Here is an 8,356-nt window from a genome sequence, read left to right as displayed (position 1 = left end):
AACGTGGGTACATTTGAGGAGGTGCAAAGCCAGAATTTCAGAAAGCAAGACAGTGTTAGTTGTAGTTCAGTGGAGGGTACCCTGCTGGACCTACCACTCAGAGCCATGCATGGGGATGCTGCAGAAAGCAGGTCTCAGGGGGGAGCCCCAGGCTTGATTAGGGAAGGGGAGACCCTCCATCGAGCTTTCAGGGGACTTGCTAACTATGGTCCACTCCAAGGAGCTCCTTTCCTTTGGAAATAACCAATTCAGTGACCCAAGAGGGAAGCAAATTCAAAAAAGAGCAGGTCTGTATAAACATACCATTGACTCACTTTGCTGTACAGCAGACACTAACACAATATTGTAAAGCAACTGTACTCCAATTAAAAAAGAAAATCACTCCTTCTGAAGTCAAACACCATGACTTAAATTTCATGTGATTTTTTTTCTTGCCCAAAAAACTACCATAAAATCTTTTACTGAAGATTGTAAAAGATCCCTGAAGAAAATAATTGGTGATTATTTGTAAGGACAGTAGCATTAATAAATTAATGGAATAATAATGCACTCCCTATAGTTCCACCTTTTCCTTCAAATTCTGTTCTCCCACAGCACTTGTCACCATATTACCCAGGAATATGATAAAAGCTATTATCATAGCTGGGAATCTGACAGAAGCTAGGAACGCTCTTTCCAGAAATGCACGAGTAGATAGAATTTTCCACATAATTTCAGAAGGTTCATATATCCCTGCTCCTCAAAAAAAATCCCTGAGACCTTGACTTCACGCTTGGCATTACAGCATTTCTCTGTCACTGATTGGGATCTTGACCTGTTCACAGTGTTCTAATACTGAGCACAGTGCCTGCAAACCAGAAGCTGCTCGAAAGTAAGGCTTATTGTTGACCTGACTTTTTAGACAAGAATGGTGAAATGATATTTAAAAATAAGAAGAAAGCATGTTTATGTCATGCAAGAAAAAAAAAGATTGGTCTTTAAGCTGTTTCCCTGTTTTGGGGGGATTTGGATCACTGGAGACGTTCACAGTGTGAAAAAAGAGCCAGTTTCTCTTATATAGACAGATCTGCTGCTGCTGCTGCTGTTGCTAAGTCGCTTCAGTCATGTCCAACTCTGTGTGACCCCATAGACCGCAGCCCACCAGGCTCCCCCGTCCCTGGGATCCTCCACCTGGTGGGCTGCAGCAGCAGCAGCTCAGTTGCTAAGTCGTGCCCAACACTTTCCCACTCTGTGGACTGTAGCATGCCAGGCTTTCCTGTCCTTCACTATCTCCTGGAGCTTGTTCAAACTCATGTCCATTGAGTCAGTGATGTGATCTAACCATCTTATTCACTCTGCCCCCTTCTCCTGCACTCAATCTTTCCCAGCATCAGAGTCTTTTCTGATGAGTTTGTTCTTTGCATCAGGTGGCCAAAGTATTGGAACTTCAGCTTTAGCATCAGTCCTTCCAATGAATAGTCAGGATTGATTTCCTTTAGGATTGACTAGTTTGATCTCCTTGCTGTCCAAGGGACTCTCAAGAGTCTTCTCAGCATCACAATTTGAAAGCATCAATTCTTTGGCACTCAGGCTTCTATATGGTCCAACTCTCATATCTGTACAGGATGACAGGAGTAAGCTTAGAGAGGGGCCTAAGGGGAGCAGAGTTGTTATTTAGTCGCTAAGTTGTGTCTGACTCTTTGTAACCCTGTAGACTCTAGCCCACCAGGCTCCTCTGTCTATGGAATTTCCCAGACAAGAATACTGGAATGGGTTGGCCTTTCCATCTCCAGGGTATCTTCACAATCCAGGGACTGAACCCGAGTCTCCTGCGTTGACAGGTGGGCTCCTTACCACTGAGCCACCAGGGAAGCCCCAGGGGAAACAGGAAGGGCCCCCAAACTATCAGGATGCAGCCTAAAATCTGCCTTAGGAATCATGCTCCTTTCTAGAATCCACCCCTCCTTGGATGCTGGGTGTGAGGGGACCAACAGTGAGTGGTTCCAGGCACAGACTCCTAAATTGCTTTCCCAACTGGGCTGCCAAGGCTCCATCTATCCTTTCTAGGCTCTGAACCTATTACCTCTGGTACTCTTGCTTCTGGATTTGAATTTCTGCCCCCCTCACCCTCTATAGCAGCCTGCCTTCAGTAGGACTGTCATACTTGCCCTTGGGCCCTAAGCCCTGCTCGCAGAGAAATCCAGGGCTGCAGAGACAGGTCTGCAGGCAGTGAAGGGCATGGAAAGAAATCTCCTGTCATCTGCTGGGAAAGCAAGTGATGGTTGAGTGCAGCAGTCCCCAACATTTTTGGCACCAGGGAATGGTTTTGTTAATGACAGTTTCTCCACGGATTGTGGGTAGGGGAACGGGGATGGTTTCAAAATGACCCAAATGCATCACATTTATTGTGTACTCTATTTCTGTTATTATTACATCAACTGCACCTCAGATCATCAGGCATTAGATCCCGGAGGTTGGGGACCCCTGGGAATCTTAAGTCCTGACCTGGATTGAGAGGAAGGAAGAGGGGAGAATGAGGTGTCCTTCCTAAAAAACCTGAGTGTAATAGCTCCTGTCAAGAGTGGAGGATAAGGGATAATATGTCAGGCATCTCTGTGGCCTCAACCAGGGTCCAGCCAACTGCCACCCTTTCAGTCAGGCCTCTTTATGTGTGCAGATAACTCAGATGTATAATGCCCAAACTGGGGGAGAGGGCAGCTGCAGGAGAGTAAACCCATCCTGCTATTTCAAGGGGAGCATAGAAGTGGGCTCTGTTTCTCAGCCACTCACTCAGTGAATGACTGCAGCTGTGAGTGTGGACTTGGGAGACAGACACCCCAGGTTCTAATCCAAATCCTCCACTTTTCACCATTGTAACTTTGGACAAGTTGCTTACCTTCTCTGTGTCTCAGTTTCCTCAAGTATAACATAGGGATGGTAACAGTACTGAGAAATGGAACATTTTCTTCCATATCAATAAACAAAGGATGTCACAGTCATCAGCAGTTGCAGCCCTCCGGTGTGAGCTGGCGAGCCCTGAAGAAACTCGGGAAAGAAAGAACACCTGCCGTCTAGTTTAGTCATCAGTCTGCAGCCACTCCCTACGGTGAGCCCTGAGGAAACTCAGGATGTGAAAAAACAGGATACTGGCCCCAGACAGCTGAGGTGCATGCGGAAGGAATGATTAAGTCCAGACTCTTGTATCTTCCCATACATAGAAAAGCACTAAACTCCTTAACATAGGATGTCTGGTTTTCCTTTGAAGTGAAGTTGCTTCATCGTGTCTGACTCTTTGCGACCCCCATGGACTGTAGCCCACCAGGCTCCTCTGTCCATGGGATTCTCCAGGCAAGAATACTGGAGTGGGTTGCCAGTTCCTTCTCCAGGGGTTCTTCTGGACCCAGGGATCAAACCCAGGTCTCGCGCATTGCAGGCAGACGCTTTAACCTCTGAGCCACCAGGGCAGTTTTCCTTTCAGTTCAGTTCAGTTCAGTCGCTCAGGCTCAGTCGTGTCCCACTCATTAACAATAATCTTTTGACATTCAGACTACTTGCCCTTTGTTGCAAAGCTTCTCTATAACCTGGCTGCCCCCCCCCCCCACCTCACCTCTTGGAACAGTTATCTCAGGGTTATTTGAGTTGCTGCCTCCAGAGCTTGAAGTCCTAAAAATTCCTACCCAAGAAAACATAACTCCCAACTTTTAGGTTGTGAATATTTTTTAAGTTGACAGGATCCTGGTGTTACATTGGTTCATCCAAATAATCCAGGAAAATCTCACCACCACCACCACCCCCAAAAAATCTTTAATTTAATCACCTCTGCAAAATCCCTTTTGCCGACCAAGACACCATATTCACATGTGCATGATAACTCTGGGGACCATTATGCTGCCTACCATAGGTAGGGTTCCCCCATGCATTGCCAGAGAACTCTTCAGAGAGAGAAGACTCTGAGAGAAGAGTCTTACAGGTTTAGTTCTTATTTGCCAGAAGAGGGGGATGTGGTGGTACCACAAAGAACTACCACCTGAGGAGATGCTATGTAGAGAAAGCAAAACTGAGCCTGGAGACCTGCAAGTATGTGGCACGGTTGTATGGCTGAAGAACAGAAAGGGGATACCTTCTGGAGATTATATTAGAGAGGACATTAGAAGCTGTGTTGTGAAGATTTTTTTTTTTAACCATATTGACTCTGAAATATATTGGAAATCCATTTACTTGACCAATCCCATTACTTTAGACTGTGCTATAGTTTCTTTAAAACTTTAGGGACTTCCCTGGTAGCCCAATGGTTAGGAATCCACCTGCCAATTCAGGGCACACAGGTTCGATCCCTGGCCTGGGAAGATTCCACATGCTGCAAGGCAACTAAGCCCATGCGCCACAACTACTGAGCCCAGGTTCTAGCATCCACAGGTTGCAACTACTGAAGCCCACTCACCTTAGAGCCCAGGTTCTACAACAAGAGAAGCCACCCCAATGAGAAGTCTGTACCACAACTAGGGAGTAGCCCCCGCTCACCGCAGCTAAATTCCATGTGCAGCAACGAAGACCCAGCACAGCCAAAAATCAATCAATCAATCAAAAAAACTTTCTCTGACACACTTTTTATCCTAAAGAATAATCCTCATAAATCACAGGTTTTATCTGTTATATCTTTTCAGCGTATGTCAAGATGGGTATATAAGATGTTCCTCTCCGTATCCTTAAAATCATCCACACACACCCATGAATGAATGCCATACTCTGAGAAACAGAGCCAGAGGCACGGAAACCACCTAAAGGTTTGGAGCAGGGAAAGAACACGATCAGATTTGCCTTGGATCAATATCATTCCCACAGCATTAATTGCTTTGAACTGAATGGAAATCAGTGAAAATGCCATACATGAGACTTTACAACAGTTGAGGGGAGAGACGAGAAATAAACAGAGAGACAGGGACTGTGGGAGGGGAGCGGAGGGTTTGGATATGAACAGTATGAAGGTGGTAGAGCTGATGGATAACAGCACGTGCAGCCTGCCAGGGTTCTGGCACGTGCAGTTCAGCAGATAATCGTCCGTCCGCCAAGATGGCAAACAGAGGGGGAGTTGGTGGGGCGGGGAAGAGTGGGCAGGGTTGGAAGAGAAATAATTGCTTTGGTCTGGAACATGGTCAAAGTGTTTGTGGAACACTCGTGTAAGTACGGAAACGCCTGTGTCTGGGGCTCTGGACTGGGGCATCATCCAGAGCTGAGCTGTCCAGGAGAAACAGGCTGTGAGCCATCTGTGTCATTTTAAAAGGTCAGATGACCACGTTTTAAAAAAAAAGGAAATGAATAATATATTTCATATAACCAAACATATCCCTAATATTTTATTTCATGGACTTCCCTGGTGGTCCAGTAGTTGAAAGTGCGCCTTCCAAAGGAGGGCACTTGGGTTCGAGCCCTGGTCAGGGAACTGGGATGCCACATTGCAGCAGAGGGGGCAACTAAGCCTGAGCATCACAACTAGATAGTGCCTCAACTAAGATCCGACACAGTCAAAATAAGTTAATTAAAAGAAAAATCAGTTGTCCATTTTTTTATTTCTGGACTCCATGTGGCTTCAAAAGAATATTCTATTTCAAGAGGAATCAGTATAAAAATCATTTATTTTACACTTTTTGTTTGCTTGTTTAAGTCTTCAAGATCCAGTGCATTTTCCACAGAGAGCACATTAGATGTGGGACATTCCAAGCTTTCAAAAGGGACTGTGAAGAGTAGTTACTGTATTTATTGGACAGCACGGCTCTAGAAGCACTTGCTGAAGGCAGGCCAGGGTGATCAAGCGCCTGGGCAATGGTGGAGGACAAGGACCCTGTTCAGACATTGAGGGTGATCAGATTTGCTAGGACTGGATTTTACAAGGAAGTGCATGGATGGGTCTAGAAGGAAGTTCAGGAGACCCACTACAGGTTCAGCCAAGCAAAGAATCTTTGTCACAATTCCACCCATTACACCTGATAGATATCATCTTTGGGGTGGGGCTGGTAAATTCGTAGTTGCAACAAGCCTCCAGCAGGTAACATGACCCAGGAGAACCATCTGTTCAGTAGGAGCTGGTAGGACCTGAGACCACAGGGGGATGGTTCTCAACAGGATGTGACTCTGATGAACCCCCAGGGGAATACTCATAGAAAGCTGATGGAGGGAAGCACAGAGAGAGGCTTGTGTTTAGGGCAAAGGAAGGGAGGGATGGGAGATCTGGTGGATTATCTGACCCTGAGACATCAAGGCATCGTGGCTTATATGAGTCCACAAACTCCACTTGGCAGAATTTGACTCAAGGTGTTCTGGAGCTGCCAAAGGGCTCCAACCCCAGGGGCTGGGGAGGAAGGAGCGGTTTCTGAGAACGCTTGCCTCCCGCACAAAGCAAGGATCAGCCTCAGCCTCGCCCAGCGATCCAGGTTTGAAGCTCCGCCGGGCTCTGTCCAAGGTCTCTTTCATTTTTCTCCCCCTCTACTCTCATTCCTGGTTAATCTCAACCCTTTCCGGGGCTTCAAACCCCATTTACATGCCGATGGTCCCCACATTTGCATCTCAGACTCAGAGTCCACCCCCACCACAAGTGGCAGACCTCATTTTACCAACTGCCTTCTGCCTAGAATATCAGAAGGGTATTATAATTTAACATTTCCAAAGCTGAACTCACCTCAAACTTGTTTGCCTGCTAATAGTTCCTGTTTCAACAGTAGCCTCACTGTTCCCCCCAAACCAGAAATCTGGGGGTCATCTTACACTTCTTCTGATAACACATTAAATCATCTGAAATTTTTTCCTAGGTCCGAATTCCTGCAGCTTTGGGTCAGATGCGCTTGACTCTACGACTGACTTGCACAACTCCCTCCTCACTGTAACTGTGGCCCTGTTTTCCCTTCTGGCAGAGAGAGGATGTCCTCCCAAATGTGGTACAGCCTTCTTTTACAAGCTAAGCTTGTAAAAACCAAATCTGCCAAACTCTGCTGACTACCGCAAAAACACCAAACTCAGCATGAGACATGACTCTTCAGAGAGGGTCCTATTCACCTCTCTTGAGTGAGCCACCTTACCCTTAATCTCCCAAGATGTTTTTTTTTTTTTTTTCTCAGTTGTGACTTTTTTTTTTGCTAAAAAGTAAACACACAATACCAAAATGCCTCGGACAACTCACCAAATCGATTTTAAAAGGGCGGACATGAGAGGAATTAAGCGATCTTCATCCCCCTTTCCAGATTCTGGACATCTGGAGTGCTGCCTGGGGAGTGCCTGCACGTGGGTTACCCCAGGCGATTCAGAGGCAAATCTAGGTTTGTCAACCAGTAGGTTATGTCACTCTGACAAAACTCCAACACATCACATTAAAGAATCTAGGCTACTTTGTTCTTTCCTAACTTCCCGAAGCGCTACGGAGAAAAGACCGCGAGGAGCCTGCAACAGCCCAATCTCCTAGACTGCGCCCAGATCAAAACCCTGGGGAACTTCCAAGCAGAAATTTTAAGAATGAAATAGGCATCTGCGTAGCCTACAAACCTGACAACAGAACCTACAGTACCTTTTGGTTAAAAAACAAAACAAAACAGAAAAACAGTCCTGCCCCGAAATATATTTGGAAAATGCTGAACCACTCTAGAAAAGATTGGTCAGTTTCCAACTTCTCGGTTTCAAGGGAAGCACGAAAAGGCGTCGTAGGAAAGCATTTTACTTTATTGTCTTCAGCAATGTATTAGAAAGTTAAAAAGCTGAAAAAAGTAATCTCAGAAGCTGAATCTCTCCCTTGGGTGTTCATTCAAACACATGCAGTACTAGGCTGCCATGTTGACTTGGACCTGTGGAGAGCAAACAATGTAACTGAGAAACCTTAAACTCTGACTTCCTACCAAACGCACGAAACGTTCAAGAAACTTCGCAGGACGTGTGCGTGTTCACCAAGGCTCGGGGGATCTCCCGAGCCAGGCTGAACAATGGAAGGGAGAGTCGTTATTAATCAAACGCGCCGTCTGTGTTTCTAAATCTTTCGTCGTGGCAGAGGGGGCATTCCCTCTGCTCTCACCCGATCTTCAAATTGTCTCCGTGCTCATTGTCTGCCGGTAGGAACGACGGCAGCGCTCGGGGAGCAGGTACAGCGTCCCGCAGAACGCAGCACGGTTGAACCTCGCCAGGTTTTGGGAAACATTCCCAGCCCTTCCAGCAGGTCAAGGAAAAGGAGGTGGCCCGGGCGCCAAAGGCTGCTGCCAATGCAACTCGCAACTTTTGAAATCAATCCTTTTTGCATCGTGCAACGGATGCCACCGCTCGTCGGGCTTGCAACCCCCCACCCCTCCCCCGAGACCAATCATTGCCGCGCTCGGGCCTGCACATCGCCCCCGCCCCCTTTCCC

The sequence above is a fragment of the Ovis aries genome, chromosome 13 (assembly GCF_016772045.2).
Source record: "Ovis aries strain OAR_USU_Benz2616 breed Rambouillet chromosome 13, ARS-UI_Ramb_v3.0, whole genome shotgun sequence".
In the NCBI taxonomy this organism is placed as follows: Eukaryota; Metazoa; Chordata; class Mammalia; order Artiodactyla; family Bovidae; genus Ovis; species Ovis aries.
Note: the sequence above shows the minus strand (reverse complement) of the source record.